Here is a 17,846-nt window from a genome sequence, read left to right on the forward strand (position 1 = left end):
GCAACTATGGGTGTGTGTGTTTGTCGAGACTCCCTAGTTGCAAGCCGAGCATCGACTCGCAACTAGGTGTGTGTGTGTGTGTGTGTGTGTTGTGGGTTCCCAATTGCATGCCGAACTTCGACTCGCAACTAGGGGTGTGTGTTTTGTCGTGGCCCCCCAGTTGCAAGCCGATCATCGACTCGCAACTAAGGGTGTGTGTGTGTGTTTGTCGAGAGTCCCAAGTTGTAAGCCAACCATCGACTCGCAACTAGGGGTCTCCACAGCACCGAGGGTAACTTCTCTACCCAACAACCCGGCGTCCGTTGGAAGGGAACCATGAGCCGGGTTTTGAGACCTTTTAAGATTTCCTGATTTGCTTTCTTAGCCTGCCCATTAGATTGAGGGTGAGCTACAAAAGAAACATCCAGCCGGATGTGCTCTTTTTGACAAAACTCCTCCATAGCACCTTGGGACACATTAGTGCCATTGTCAGTGATAATGTTGTGTGGAAAATCAAAGCGAAAAATCACCTTTTTCATTATCTGAACCGCCGTGGCTGCATCACACTTACTCACTGGCTCTGCCTCAATCCACTTTGTGAATTTGTCAACTGCCATTAAAAGATGTGTCTTTTTATCTTTGGACCTTTTGAAAGGTCCAACCATGTCAAGCCCCCAGACTGCAAACGACCAAGTGATTGGAATCATCCGCAATTCTTGAGCCGGCACATGCGCTCGTCGTGCAAATTTTTGACATCCATCACATCTACTGACCAGATCCTCTGCATCAGCGTGAGCCGTTAACCAATAAAAACAATGACAAAAAGCTTTGGCCACAAGAGACTTTGACCCGGCGTAATGACCACAATCCCCTTCATGGATCTCACGATGTGTTTCTTGGCCTTCTTCAGGGGAAACACAACACTGAAACGCTCCAATGACGTTGCGATGGTATAACTCTCCGTCAGAAATCGTCATTGATTTGAACTGCCGGGTTATCTGTTGGGCCAGGGTCTCATCCTCTGGCAACTCGCCCCGGGTCATGTAAGCCAAGAACGGTACTGTCCAATCTGGAATGACGTGAAGAGCCGCCACCAACTGTGCCTTCGGGTCAGGAACGGCCAAATCTTCCTTTGTAGGTGTCGGATTTCGAGTTCCGGCAGACCCTTAAGGTTCGAACACTGGGGTGCGCGCGGAGATTACGCCTTCTACCTCTCCGTCTCGCAAAGATCTAGACTACCGAAAGAACTGCACAAGAGACACAAGGTTTATACTGGTTTGGGCCATCGTTGTGGTGTAATACCCTACTTCAGTGTGTGGTGGGTGGATTGCCTCTTGGGGTTGATGATGAACAATACAAGGAAGAACAACCTCGCGAGGGTCTGCTCTTGGCCGGGCGATGAACTGCTGGGAGGAGTTCAGCCACCTTTCTCTCTTTCTCTCACTCACTGCCCTACTCTTACTTGCCGGCGGGTCGACCCTTTGCTCTGTGGGCGGCTGGTCCTATTTATAGAGGCCCTGGTCCTCTTCCCAAATATCGAGCAGGAAGGGAGCCAACAATGGCGGGCTAATTTGAAAGGGGACAACAAGTATCAACTATCCTGACAAAAGCAGTCTTCACCTGCGCAAAGCTCTGGTGATGACGCCGTCTTGGGCTCCACGATGACCTCCGTCTCGTAGTCCTCTTGGTCTTGGTCTTGTTGCACCGAAAGGGCAACCTTTGCCTGATGCCTCGGTACACCGCGGCTGCGCTTGCCCCCTTTTCACCAAAGAGGAAAGGAGGACGCTGCACGGGCTGGCACCCGCCTGGCACCCCGAGTCGTCATGGCTTGCGTCACGGGCACCTCGCGAGGTACCCCGCCTTGATCTCTCCGCCTCCTCGTGAGCTAGCCTGACGAGGCCGTGCCTGAGGAAGGTCCGTGTTGTTCGCCTCGCGAGGCTTGGCCCCTCTTGAGGGTCTTGAGTCTTGTGTTGATGAAGATGGGCCATGCTGGGTCCCCTTTCGAGCCACGCCGCGGGCCGCAGTCAGGCAAGTCTGGGGACCCCCATTCTCAGAACGCCGACAATAGGTAACTTAACAGACGGGTTATGCAAAACATCTAAAAATGTGTTAGGTGGCACCGGCTTACGCTGAGATCCCAACCGGCTTAAAGCATTGGCCGCTTTGTTCTTCCTACGGTCAATGTGTTCCACCTGATAACCCTTAAAATGTCCTGCAACAGCGTCGACTTCACGGAGATAAGCCACCATGAGAGGATCCTTGGAATCCCACTTGCCTGACACCTGTTGGGCCACCAAATCTGAATCGCCAAGACACCGGACCCGGCTTAGGCTCATCTCTTTAGCCATTCAAAGACCAGGGAGCAAGGCTTCATATTCTGCTGCGTTGTTAGTACAAGGAAACATTAATCGCAACACATAATAAAAGTTGTCCCCTCGAGGAGAAGTTAAAACAACTCCAGCCCCCGAGCCTTCCAACTGTCTGGACCCATCAAAATGAATCGTCCAATATGTATTGTCTGGTTTCTCCTCTAGCATCTGCAACTCTGTCCAGTCGTTAATGAAGTCAACCAACGCTTGAGATTTGATCGCAGTACGTGGCATATACTTTAAACCATGAGACCCAAGTTCAATAGCCCACTTGGCGACTCGTCCTGTGGCTTCTCTATTTTGAATGATGTCTCCTAACGGAGCAGAGCTAACCACAGTGATTGGGTGACCCTGTTTGAGCTTCCGACTTGCCATGAACACCCTATAAACGAGCTTCTACCAATGTGGATATCTTTGTTTAGATTCAATCAGCACCTCACTGACATAATAAACCGGCTGTTGGACCAGATGTTCCTTGCCAGCCTCCTTGCGCTCCACCACAATGGCCACACTAACAGCATGTGAGTTAGCAGCTACATATAACAATAATGGTTCTTTCTCAACCGGAGCAGCAAGAACCGGCGGCTCAGCAAGCTGTTTCTTCAGATCCTCTAATGCAGAGTTTGCTGCATCACTCCAAACAAAGTCATCCGTCTTTTTCATCATCTGATACAAAGGCATCACCTTCTCCCCTAACCGGCTTATGAACCGGCCCAAAGCAGCAACGCGACCCGCCAGCCGTTGAACGTCATTGATGCACACCGGTTTGGCCAGGGATGTGATTGCCTTAATTTTCTCCGGGTTAGCTTCAATACCTCTGTTAGACACGAAAAAACCCAAGAGTTTGCCAGCTGGGACTCCAAAAACACACTTGGCCGGGTTAAGCATCACCTTGTAGACCCGGAGGTTATCAAAGGTCTCCTTCAGATCTGTTACCAAGGTTTCCTCTTCTCTGGATTTCACCACTATATCACCCACATAAGCATGAACATTACACCCAATCTGATTAGGCAATTCTGCACACACCATTGATAAGTCGTCTGGGCACTTTTAAGCCCAAAAGGCATAGACACATAGCAGAAGGCTCCAAACGAAGTGATGAAAGCTGTTTTCTCCTGGTCCTTAACTGCCATCTTGATCTGATGATAACCTGAGTATGCATCCAAAAAACTCAAACGCTCGCAACCCGCCGTAGCATCAATGATCTGATCAATACGAGGGAGAGCAAAAGGGTTAGCCGGACAAGCCTTGTTCATATCGGTGTAATCCACACACATACGCCAGGTGCCATTCTTCTTGAGTACAAGTACCGGGTTAGCCAACCACTCTAGGTGAAAAACTTCAACAATGAACCCGGCCGCCAAGAGCCGGGCCACCTCTTCTCCAATGACCTTGCGCCTTTCCTCGTTAAACCGTCGAAGAAACTGCCTGACCGGCTTAAACTTCGGATCAATATTAAGAGTGTGCTCAGTGAGTTCTCTCGGGACACCCGGCATGTCAGAAGGTTTCCATGCAAAGATGTCCCGGTTCTCACGGATGAACTCGATGAGCGCGCTTTCCTATTTTGGATCCAAGTTGGCATTGATGATGAACTGTTTGGATGAGTCACCAGGCACAAAATGAACCATCTTGGTGTCATCGGCTGACTTGAATTTCAACACCGATTCATGCTCCGTAGTTGGGTTCTTCAAAGACGTCATGTCTGCCGGGTCAACATTATCTTTATAAAACTTTAACTCCTCTGTTGCACAAACAGACTCAACATAAGAGGCATCTCCTTCTTCACACTTCAGGGCTATTTTCCAGCTTCCATGTACTGTGATGGTGCCTTTATAACTCGACATCTTCAGCTGTAGATACACATAGCACGGCCGAGCCATGAATTTGGCATAAGCCGGCCGTCCAAACAGAGCATGATATGGGCTTTTGATCTTCACCTCCTCAAAAGTTAACTTCTCAGCCCTGGAATCATATTCATCCCCAAAGGATACTTCCAGTTCAATCTTACCAACTGGTTATGCCGACTTGCCAGGAACAACACCGTGAAAAACAGTGTTGGATTGCTTAAGAATCTTATCAGTCAACCCCATCCGACCGAATGTCTCATAATAGGGGATGTTGATGCTACTGCCTCCATCCATGAGTACTTTAGTGAATTTATATCCACCAACCTGAGGTACCACTACCAAGGCTAAGTGACCCAGATTATCAACCCGGGGAGGATGATCTTCTGTGCTCCACACAGTAGGCTGTTCTGACCACCTCAAATAACATGGAATCGCCGGCTCAACGGCATTGACAACCCTTTTATGAAGCTTTTGGTCCCTCTTGCATAAACTAGTGGTAAATACATGGTATTGCCCACTATTCAACTGTTTTGGGTTGCTCTAACATCTGGACTGTTGCTGCTGATTACCTTGGCCGGGTTATGGATTATAACCTCCCTGGTTACCCGGATGGCCCTGACCGTGAAAACCGCCTCCGCTTGAACCGCCACCTGGGCCATGAAAGCTGCCTCTGCCTGAACCGCCGCAAGGCCCGTGACTACCATCAAACGTGCTTGAATTTTTAAATGCCTTCATGATCATATAGTCCTTCCACAGATGGGTGGCTGGCTTCTCCCTGGTGCCGTGTCTTGGACAAGGTTCATTCAATAGTTGCTCGAGGATGGTACCTGACCCCCCTGACCGAGGGGTTGCCTACCCTTGCGCCGTTGGTTGTTGCCCTATGCATTGGTGTTAGCCACAAATTCTCGTCAGCCTTATGTTTATTACCTCCTTGATTTATCGGGTTATGCTGGTGACCCTTACCATTGCCGTTCTTCTTTCCCTTCCCTATTTTTTCTTCATCAGACACGAGATCCTTGGTACTATCAGAATCAGCATACTTGACCAGGGCCGCCATCAACTGGCCCATGTCATTGCAGTCACGCTTGAGCCGCCCCAGCTTCTGCTTCAGAGGTTCAAAACGGCAATGTTTCTCCAACATTAAGACTACCGAGCCGGCATCCATCTTATTAGATGAATGTATTACCTCCTTGACCCGGCGCACCCAATGGGTCGTGGACTCACCTTCCTCTTGCTTGCAATTAGTCAGGTCCATGATTGACATAGGTTGTTTGCATGTGTCCTTGAAGTTCTGAATGAACCGAGCCTTTAGTTCCGCCCATGAGCCAACGGAATTGGGGGCAATCCTTTCAACCAAGTGCGAGCCGTTTCATCCAACATCATAGTGAAATACTTAGCCATTGCTGCATCGCTGACTTCCAACAGCTCCATCGCCATCTCATAACTTTCAATCCAGGCCCCAGGCTGCAAGTCAGTCGTGTAATTAGGCACCTTACGAGGCCCCTTGAAGTCTTTTGGCAAGCGCTCATTACGTATAGCCGGCACCAGGCAAGGGACACCTCCTGTTCTTGTGGCTACTCCTGCCTCAACAGAGATTGCCGAATAAGCCAGAAAATCCTGATGAGCCGCCTGCTCAGTTGCCAGTTGAACCGCCCGCTCAACCTCTTGACGGATCCTCTCTTGATCCGCCAAGTTAAGGGCTCCCCCCTGTGCCGGCTCATGCCTGCGCGGTTGGTTACGGCGTTGAGCGTTGCTCGACATAGCGGCTGAGTCCATATGCCTGCTATAGCTCGGGCTCCGGCTTGAGCGAGGGGTTGAATGGATTCTGTCTCGACTGTAAGAGTACGCATCCTACTGCACCAGTGCCGTCTGAAGAAGTTCTCTCACCCTTCATGTTTCGATTGTTGTCAGAGAGTCGCCTTCCATCAGGAGAGCCGCCAAATGAGCCGACGCAGCAATGAGATTCTCCAAAGGATTGGAAAAGTGACCTGGTGGTATTGGCGTATAATGAGGCGGAGCAGTATTCATACGAGGCAGTTCCATGGCCCGCGGCTGAACCGGCGCTCCTGGTGTCGTGATCCGATTTGCCTCCGGCGGGTTACTTGAACCGGTCCCAGGTGTGTGGAAAAGGTTCCTAGGATCGAACGTCAGAGGTAGACGTGACTGAGTTTTCTGGTGCCTTCGCTTCATGACCTTGTTTGACGCGTTCAGATCCACCGAGGGCCGGAAAGTCTCCACTTGAAGCTGTTGAGCACGAGCGTCCAAAGCTGCCCGCTCCGCTGCCAACCTGACCTCTTATGCTGCTAAATTTTCCTTGGCCTGTGCCATCTCTTCGTGTACCCGTGCCACCTCCGTGTCATGCTGAGCTTTATCTGCCGGCTCCACCACAGCAGTCAATAGAGCCGTCAACTTATCCATGAGGTCCATTAGCATCTAAGCCGGGGGCGCGCGGGGTCTCCAGACCCGGCTGCTGCCGACCCGGTGGTTACTGCTGCCGCAGCCGTAGAGTTCTGCCCGGGTTGAGTGCCAGCCATGAAAACTTTGGCTCGATTCGGTGGCTCAGAGAGGTCCGGAATACTGCTGCCATCGGAACAACCCCCAAGCACGCTATCTTGTAGCTGATACAAAGAATTTGTCTCGCCTGAGGACAACTCACCGTCGGAACAAATGGCCGTCTCATCGCCATCCACGGATCCTTCAGAAAACTCACCTCCATGCATGCAACCCATGAAGGCATGCTTTACGGCGGATTGGCCCCGGGCGAATCTCGCACGCTGAGCCGTATCGATGATGTTGGTGCGGACGTCCGGCTCAGAGCCCGATTCGCCGATCTGGTCGATGAAGACATGAATTCCGCCGAAGGGGACCCAGTACCCGTACTCAATTGAGCCGTCCTTGGGGCCCCAGCCTTCGTTGTCGATGTAGAGTTTGCCGCAATAACTCTTGGTCATTCGGCCCACAGCGTATCCCTTGAGCCCTTCGAAGTTGCCCTTCAAGAACTCAAATCCACCATGCGCTGGCCCCATGGTGGGCGCCAACTGTCGTGGAATTGTCACGGCAGATGTCCTAGCAAAAGGACTTAGTCATAGGGCCATCGCAACTAGAAAGCTTAAAGGAGTTAATCGGGACAAAGGACACGAGAGGTTTTATACTAGTTCGGCTCCTTACGATGAAGGTAAAAGCCTACGTCTAGCTGTGTTGGAATTGCTGGGATTTCGATGACCAGGGAGCGAATACGCTTTGCCTGGCTTCGAGTTGTTGTTTCCTGCCCTAAGCCGCCGCCGGGTCGTCCCCTTATATACACGGGTTGACGCCTGGCGGCCTACAGAGTGCCGGCCGGTTCATAAAACGTGTCCGGCTCGGTGACTTCTTTATATGCCTTTCTTTACATACGGCGGTTTACAATATTGGGCCTTAAGCCGCCTCTGGGCTTAGGCCTTCTACAAGTCTAAATAAACTATCACCTTGAATATTATGGGGCTCCTTTTGTAACCCGTCGTTGGGGTTGACCCGACCCCTCCTGGGCGGGTCTTTCCTGGTAGCTATATTCCCAACAGAAATGATATTTGGGGAGCGAGCTAGTGTGCTTGAGATGCTGGTTGTGGACTATAGCTGACGCACCTTCTCACGTAAGCCATAGGCGTACTATACACCAACGGTGCTCCAAGATATTTTGTACTGCATCTCACAAGGTTGGTGATAATAAACTGTGTGGGATCTACTTGATTTTTCATCTTGATTTGAATTACATAATGGGGTCACACTGCCAATGGAGGGGTATTGAATTGCTAGCACTTTTATCTGCAGCATGCAACTATATGTGTGTCATAAAGAAATTGGAATTATTCAAGGTTCGTTTGGATATTTTATACATTAAATTGGTTTTCTAGCCATTTCAGGTGCACAATTCAAAATTAAACTACATGCACATGCTTCGGTGCACCAACATGGGTTGTAAAATCATATATGTGTCCATGGGTTTATGATTATGTCCCATGCAAGAAATGGGGATGAATTATGAACACCACGGAACTATGGCTCTCCGGCAAACATTGAGGTACTTGCTTTTGTAATTCTAGTAAATCCAAAACCCGTCTGAAATTCATGAACCTTGGCATGCTATCATGGAATGGCATCAACATGCTGGGGTAAAAAGTATTGTCCCATTTTGGCAGGTTATGGTATAAGCTTCTCACAAACCAGACCTTCTCACAAGAAGCCTCGTGGTTCCGCTAGGGAAACGTGTCACCTTTGTGGACAAAATGATATTCATCGCCTCTTCTTCCTTTCAAATTTTTTCCTGATGTCAACATAGAACAACAGGAGTGTCGTGTTAAATTTTGGAATTTTTCGGGGATCGTTTGGACATTTTTATACGTTAACTGAGTTTTCTAGGCATTTATGTGCATAATTGAAAATTGAACTACATGCACATGCTCGAGTCCATAAAAAACGGGTTGCAAAATCAAATGTGTGTCCATGGTTGCAAGCTTAGGTCTCATGCAAGAAATGAGAATGAATGTCAAACACCTTGACACTGTCGCTTGGCGATAACATTGAGATAGATGGTTTTAAAATTCTAGTAAATCAAAAACACGTCTAAAATTCATGAGACTTGACATGATATCATGGAACAGCATCGACATGCCGTGGTAAAAATATTGTCCCATTTGGGGCAGGTTTGGGTATAAGCTTCTCGCAAACCAGAGCTTCTCTCACAACAAGCCTGATGGTATCGGTAGGGAATGTGCCACCTTGGGGGACGAAACAGTATCTGTTGCACCTTCTTACTTTCAAAAATTTTCTCGTGTCAACATAGAACAACAGGAGTGTTGTGTAAAATTTTGCGATTTTTCGGGGCTCGCTTGGACATTTTTATACATTAACTGAGTTTTCTATGCATTCATGTGCATAATTCAAATTTGAACTAGATGCACATGCTCCAGTGGATATAAATGGGTTCAAAATTGAAATGCGTGTCCTTGGTTGCATGCTTAAGTCCCATGCAACAAATGAGAATGAATGTCAAACACCTTGCCACCATCGCTCGAACGCTAACATTGAGATACATGGTTTTTAAACTCTAGTAAATTGAAAAATCATCCAAATATAAAACTTGACATGCTAGCATGGAACGACATGAAATATTGTCCCATTTGGGGCAGGTTGGGGTATATAAGCTTCTCACAAACCAGACCTTATCACAACAAGGCCTCATGGTTACGGTAGGGAACGTTTCACCTTTCTGGATGAAACGATATCCATTGCCTCTTCTTGATTTCAATTTTTCTATAGTGTCAACATAGAACAACATGAGTGTTGTGTTAATTTTATGAGTTTTTCAGGGTTCGTTTGTACATTTTTATACATTAACTGAGTTTTCTATGCATTTATGTGCATAATTCAAATTTGAACTACAAACACATGCTCCAGTGCATGTAAATTGTTTGAAAAATCAAATATGTGTCCTTGGCTGCATGCTTAGGTCCCTTGCAATAAATGGGAATGAATGTCAAACACCTTGCCACCGTCGCTCGGCCGCAAACATTGAGATACATGGTTTTAAATTCTAGTAAATCCAAAATTTGTCTGAGTTCATGAAACTTGACATGCTATCATGGAGCGGCATCAACATGCTCTCGTAAAAAATTGTCTTGTTTGGGGCTGGTTTGGGTATAAGGTTCTTCCAAACCAGAGCTTCTCCCAACAAGCCTGATGGTTTCGGGAGGGAACGTGCCACTCTTGGGGACAAAAAGATATATGTTGCCTCTTCTTGCTTTCAAAATTTTTCTAGTGTCAACATAGAACGACAGGAGTGTTGTGTCAATTTTTTGGATTTTCGGGGTTCGCTTGGACATTTTTATATATTAACTGGGTCTTCTAGGCATTTCATGTGCATAATTCAAATTTGAACTACATGCACATGTTGCAGTGCAGAAAAATGGGATGACATATGAAATGTGTGTCCTTGGGTGCATGTTAGGTCCCATGTAAGAAATGTGAATGAATTTCAAACACCAGGGCACTGTTGATTGCCGACAAAATGTTGAGATACTTTGTTTTTAAATTATAGTAAATCCAAAACTCGTGTGAAATTCATGAAACTTGGCATGCTATCATGAAATGGCACACGACATGATGTGGTATTTTTCATGCCCATTTTGATAGAAGGCGCATTCAAATAACTGCCAACAAAGGCATTTTGAAAAAATGGCCGCCACTTTAATATCTCAAACGTTTGTATAGTTTAAATCGTGTGTGTTCTCTTAACCATTCCCGGACGCCACGTGTCTTGGTTTTAATAGTTATAGGAGGTTTCGTGCAGACAGCTGCTTGACTGAACGGGAGGCGTGCGAGCGTAGTCTGGTGGGTCCCCGCTGTTAAGTGGAGGAATAATTATTTTGCGCGTAATAAGGAGGCACTTCCTTGCTGCGGCCGTGGACCCACCTGTTAGCCTCTCCATGTATAGTCCACGTCCGATGTAAGCCGTTCCTTGACCACGTTGACCATGCCGCGCCGAGAGCACCAGGGCGGTAGACGACGGCGAGGCCTAGGAAGGGGACGACGCGGAGCCGGGGAAGACGCGACAGTGGATGCCCACGCGTAGAGGAGTATGAGGGTTCACTGGTTCGCTGCGGTGTGAGGCTGCCGTCGCCGCAGAATAACAGGGGTGTGGGTGAGTAGAGGGATGGCCTGGCCAGCAGTGGGAGTAGTAGGGGGCGGTGAGGCCTCCGCGACATCGCAGCCGGCCACGGGAGGCAGGAGCATGAGGCATGGCCGGCGCTGGTTTGGGCGGCTGGAGCAAGAAGACCAGAGGTTGAAGAAGCACTACGGCCGTTGGATGGACATTGTATAGTCACTTGAGCTAGAATCGTTCATATTGACTAAGTTGACAAAGCCCTCCGTCCCCGTCAACTTAGTTGGCCCACAAGTCAGCCTCTCACTATTGTGGGTCCCAGCTAGCAGGGGGAGTATTCATTTTTTGTGTGTAATAAGGAGGCACTTCCTTGCGTGCGAAGATATAGCTGGTGGGTCCGAGCTGTCAGCGGTGGTAACCTTGTTTTCGAGAAATACAGAGGCCCTTTCGGTGGGACCCAGATGTCAGGTGGAGGAATCATTATTTTGCACGTAATGAGGCATTTCCTTGCGTGTGGCCGTGGACCCAGCTGTCAACCTCTCCACGTACAGTCCACTTCAAATGCATGCCGGTCGTTGACCATGTTGACCAGGGCGCGCCGAGAGCACCAGGGCGGTGGACGATGGGGAGACGTAGGAAGGGAACGATACGGAGGCAGGGAAGACTCAGGAGTTGTTTCCCATGCGGAGGGGAGTACGACTATACGAGGGTTTACTAGTTAGTCTGTCGTCACCGAAGAATAACAGCAGGTGTGGGTGTGTAGAGGGATGGCTAGGCCAGGATGGGAGTACGGTGGGGCGGTGAGGCCTGCGCCGCAGCACAGCCGGCCGCGGGGAGGAGGGAGCACGCAGTCCCGCCGGCGCTTGTTTGAGCGGCTGGAGCAGGAAGAGCAGAGATTGAAGAAGCACGACGGCTGTTGGATGGACGTCCAACAGTCACTGCTTGTGCGTCAATCTTTTTTTAGGAAAGCCTCAAATCTGTGAAAATGGCATACAACCCATCTACCATTATTTCTAATAATTTACAACCCATTTGCTAATTCTTAAGGTTTTTTTGGAGACCATATTATTTTTGTTAGCATTACAGCCCATATTGTGGCCACGGTTAAAAAATTGTACGAAATTTTGCATATTTCGGTGCGGTCCGAACTGTTTTTAATCTCGAAATTTTGAGTCACATTCAAATTGATTTTAAAAATAAATGTATATCACTATAAAATCCAACGAATTGTCCACGCATAAAAATCAATGCAATTTAAAATCTCAAAATGAAAAAAATAAATTTGAAACTAATTGTCGGTTTGATGTGTTTTAAAAATGTACATCCCATTTCTCATTACTGATAGGCCATTTTCTCGGTCAGCTGAATGAAGCTCTCCTCGTCTTGAAAGATTTGCAGCCGAACAGGCCTGACAAAACGACTTACTTGGCAAATCACAAAAAAATTGGGATGTGGTCGTGGACCCAGCTGCGGCCATGGACCCAGCTGTCAGCCTCTCCACGTACAGTACTCTTCCGATGGAAGTCGGTCGTTGACCACATTGACCACGCCGCGCCGAGAGCACCAAGGCGGTGGACGATGGTGAGGCCTAGGAAGGGGACGATGCGAAGCCAGGGAAGATGTGGCAGTGGATGCCCACGCGGAGAGGAGTACGAGGGTTCACTGGTTCGGCTACGGTGTGAGGCTCCCGTCGCCGCAGAATAACAGGGGGTGTGGGTGAGTAGAGGGATGCCCTGGCCAGCGGTGCGAGTAGTAGGGGGCGGTGAGGCCTCCGCGGCATCACAGCCGGCCACGGGAGGCAGGAGCATGCGGCACGACCGGCGCTGGTTTGGGCGGCTGGAGCAAGAAGACCAGAGTTTGAAGAAGCACTACGGCCGTTGGATGAACATCGTACGGTAACTGGAGCTAGAATCATTCATATTGACTAAGTTGACAAAGCCCTCCGTCCCCGTCAACTTGGTAGGCTGACAAGTCAGCCTCCCACTATGCTGGGTTCCAGCTGGCAGGGGGAGTATTCATTTTTTGTGCGTAATAAGGAGGCACTTCCTTGCGTGCGAAGATAGCTGGTGGATCCGACCTGTCAGCGGGGGTGCTACCTCTTGAGCATGCGTTGGTTTTTCCTTAAAGAGGAAAGGGTGATGCAAGAAAGTAGCGTAAGTATTTCCCTCTGTTTTTGAGAACCAAGGTATCAATCCAGTAGGAGACCACGCGCGAGTCACCTCGTACCTACACAAACAAATAAGAACCTCGCAAGCAACGCAATAAAGGGGTTGTCAATCCCTTCATGGCCAGTTGCAAGAGTGAGATCTGGTAGAGATAATAATAATAAGATAAATATTTTTGGTATTTTTACGATACAAATTTAAAGTAAAGATTGCAAAATAAAATAGATTGGAATCTTGTATGATGGGAAATAGACCCGGGGGCCATAGGTTTCACTAGTGGCTTCTCTCAAGATAGCATAAGTATTATGGTGGGTGAACAAATCACTGTCGAGCAATTGATAGAATTGAGCATAATTATGAGAATATCTAGGTATGATCATGTATATAGGCATCACGTCCATGACAAGTAGACCGACTCCTGCCTGCAAATACAACTATTACTCCACACATCGACCGCTATCCAGCATGCATCTAGAGTATTAAGTTCATAAGAACGGAGTAACGCTTTAAGAAAGATGACATGATGTAGAGGGATAAACTCATGCAATATGATATAAACCCCATCTTTTTATCCTCGATGGCAAGAATACAATACGTGTCGTTTCCCCTACTGTCACTGGGATCGATCACCGCAAGATTGAACCCAAAGCTAAGCACTTCTCCCATTGCAATAAATATCAATCTAGTAGGCCAAACCAAACTGATAATTCGAAGAGACTTGCAAAGATAACCAATCATACATAAAAGAATTCAGAGAAGATTCAAATATTGTTCATAGATAATCTTGATCATAAACCCACAATTCATCGGATCTCGACAAACACACCGCGAAAGAAGATTACATCGAATAGATCTCCAAGAGAATCGAGGAGAAGTTTGTATTGAGATCCAAAGAGAGAGAATAAGCCATCTAGCTAATAACTACGGACCCGAAGGTCTGAGGTAAACTACTCACACATCATCCGAGAGGCTATGGTGTTGATGTGGAAGCCCTCAATGCCCCCTCCAGCGGAGCATCGAAAAAGTCCCAAAGATGGGATCTCACGGGTACAGAAGGTTGCAGCGGTGGAATTAGGTTTTCGTGATGCTCTCTGATGTTTTCAGGGTATGTAGGTATATATAGGAGGAAGAAGTAGGCCAGTGGAGCCACGAGGGGCCCACGAGGGTGGAGGGCGCGCCCCCTGCCTCGTGGCTTCCTCGTTGGTTGCTTGACGTCCACTTCAAGTCCTCTGGATCACGTTTGTTCCAAAAATCACGCTCCCGAAGGTTTCATTCCATTCCGACTCCGTTTGTTATTCTTTTTCTGCGAAACACTAAAATAGGCAAAAAAAACAGCAATTCGGGCTGGGCCTCCGGTTAATAGGTTAGTTTAAAAAATAATATAAAAGTGTATAAATAAGCCCATTAAACATCCAAAACAGAATATATAATAGCATGGAACAATAAAAAATTATAGATATGTTGGAGACGTATCAAGCATCCCAAGCTTAATTCCTGCTCGTCCTCGAGTAGGTAAATGATAAAAACAGAATTTTTGATGTGGAATGCTTCCTAACATATTTCTCAATGTAATTTTGTTTATTGTGGCATGAATGTTCATATCCGAAAGATTCAAGATAAAAGTTTAATATTAACGTAAAAATAATAATACTTCAAGCATACTAACTAAGCAATCATGTCTTCTCAAAATAACATGGCCAAAGAATGTTATCCCTGCAAAATCATATAGTCTGGCTATGCTCTATCTTCATCACACAAAATATTAAATCATGCACAACCCCGATGACAAGCCAAGCAATTGTTTCATACTTTTGATGTTCTCAAACTTTTTCAACTTTCACGCAATACATGAGCGTGAGCCATGGACATAGCACTATAGGTGGAATAGAATGGTGGTTGTGGAGAAGACAAAAGGGAGAAGATAGTCTCACATTAACTAGGCGTATCAATGGGCTATGGAGATGCCCATCAATGGATATCAATGTGAGTGAGTAGGGATTGCCATGCAACGGATGCACTAGAGCTATAAGTGTATGATAGCTCAACAAAAGAAACTAAGTGGGTGTGCATCCAACTTGCTTGCTCACAAAGACCTAGGGCAATTTGAGGAAGCCCATCATTGGAATATACAAGGCAAGTTCTATAATGTAAAATTCTCACTAGTTTATGAAAGTGACCAAATAGGAGACTCTCTATCATGAAGATCATTGTGCTACTTTGAAGCACAAGTGTGGAAAAAGGATAGTAACATTGTCCCTTCTCTCTTTTTCTCTTATTTTTTTATTTGGGCCTTCTTTCTCTTTTTTTCTTTTTTTGGCCTCTTTCCTTTTTCTTTTTTTTTCGTCCGAAGTCTCATCCCGACTTGTGGGGAAATCATAGTCTCCATCATCCTTTCCTCACTTGGACAATGCTCTAATAATGATGATCATCACACTTCTTTTTACTTACAACTTAAGAATTACAACTCAATACTTCGAACAAAATATGACTCTATGTGAATGCCTCCGGCAGTGTACCGGGATATGCAATGAATCAAGAGTGACATGTATGAAAAAATTATGAATGGTGGCTTTGCCACAAATACGATGTCAGCTACATGATCATGCATGGCAATATGACAATGATGAAGCGTGTCATAACAAACGGAACGATGGAAAGTTGCATGGCAATATATCTCGGAATGGCTATGGAAATGCCATAATAGGTAGGTATGGTGGCTGTTTTGAGGAAGGTATATGGTGGGTGTATGATACCGGCGAAAAGTGCGCGGTAATAGAGAGGCTAGCAAATGTGGAAAGGCGAGAGTGCGTATAATCCATAGACTCAACATTAGTCATAAAGAACTCACATACTTATTGCAAAAATCTATTAGTTATCGAAACAAAGTACTACGTGCATGCTCCTAAGGGGATAGATTGGTACGAAAAGACCATCGCTTGTCCCCGACCGCCACTCATAAGGAAGACAATCAATAAATAAATCATGATCCGACTTCATCACATAACGGTTCACCATACGTGCATGCTACGGGAATCACAAACTTAAACACAAGTATTTCTCAAATTCTGAACTACTCAACTAGCATGACTCTAATATCACCATCTCCATATGTCAGAACAATTATCAAGTATCAAACTTCTCATAGTATTCATTGCACTTATATGAAAGTTTTTATTATGCCTAAAAGAAAATTACCATGCTGTTCTAAAGGACTATCAAAATAATATAGGTGATGGAGTCATGTACCTAGGGTAGGGTCACAGACCTGATCTAAGTACCCTGCCCAGGGACATCCTTAGAAGAGATCACCTTCCAGTCGACCTACGAGGGACTCACTCGACTGACTTGAAGGACTCGACCACGAAGACTCACTCGACCACCAGAAGGTCAAGAGGCACTCTGCACTGCAACGGTCTGTAATTAAGTAGACTTTATGATAGTAAAGACACTTTATGTGGGACGTTACCAGTAACGCCCCGGACTTAACACACCTTAAACCCTCTCCTACGTGGGCTGGCTGGGGTCCTGGCGCACTCTATATAAGCCACCCCCCTCCACAGGTAGAAGGGTTTGGCACCCTGTAACTCATATACACATAATCCACTCGACCGCCTCCGGGCTCCGAGACGTAGGGCTTTTACTTTCTCCGAGAAGGGTCTGAACTCGTACATCTCTTGTGCTTACAACCTCTCCATAGCTAGGACCTTGCCTCTCCATACCTACCCCCACTCTACTGTCAGACTTAGAACCACGACAGTTGGCGCCCACCGTGGGGCAGGTGTTTTAGCGATTTTGTGGAGAAGTTGCGATTCTTCCGAGTACTTTCATCATGGTGGCTGCTGGAGTTTTGGTCGAGGGCCGAGAGACCCGTCTCGGTGCTCTCACCTTCGTCGCCGACGACTCCGCCTGGCTCCAGGAGGCTCCACTCGACGTCGATGCGCTCCCCGTCCGCGGTGCGACGCATTTTCGCGCATGTGTCTGCGGCGTTCTGCTGCGGCAACCGTCGACCCCGTATCGGTCGACTCCCCCATCGACCACCCTCCCGGTCTCCCGCCAGCGCAAGCGCTCGGGCCGGTCAAGGCTTCAGCGGTGGGTGAGGCACGCGGTGGCTCGCCAGACGGCCACCACCCAAGTTGCGGCAATCGAGCCCGACGAATCTCTTTACGGCCTGTTCGATCTGTCGACTAGCTCCGTAGAGACTGCATCCGAGTGCGATAACAGTGATCCAGCGGCGGAAATCCTGATGCTCGACGGGCCTCGCAGTCCCCCTGGCTTCGCCCGTGATGGTGGGGCAGGTGACGGAGGCGACCCCGCACGAGACCACGAAGAGTACTAGCCCGAGCCACTCGACTCTCTGCAAAGAGAGGAACTTCGCCGCAGGAACGTGGATGCCCTGCGTACTCCCATCGCAGGAGAAACCCCTGAGGCTCGCGCCTTGGAGGAGGCACGTTTGGCCAACTTGGCCGAACGCACTTGCCTGGAGAATCTTCAGCGAGCACTCGACGAGCGCGCACGGCAACGAGTTCCCGACACCAGTCGATGTCAACTCTTCCCGCCGACTCAGGTATATCGAACCCCAATCCAGAATTTAGCAGCTGCGACCCGTATTGCAGAGTCCATCCAGCCCTCTCAGTCGGAAGCTGGCAGAGGCTTGATGCAGATCAGGGATCTGCTCCGGGCAGCAGGTGATCAGAATCCGGCCGTGTCGCAGTCGCGCAACAGAATTCACAGTCGATCCGTCGCTGCGAATATGGTTCAGTCGGCTCACAGCCCCAGATCGCCTCCGCGGCGTGAAGGGCGCGAGAAGCGGCGAGACCAATATGGAGACCGACACGACCGAGATGATAGG

This window comes from Triticum dicoccoides, chromosome 6A, assembly GCF_002162155.2.
Source record: "Triticum dicoccoides isolate Atlit2015 ecotype Zavitan chromosome 6A, WEW_v2.0, whole genome shotgun sequence".
NCBI lineage: Eukaryota > Viridiplantae > Streptophyta > Magnoliopsida > Poales > Poaceae > Triticum > Triticum dicoccoides.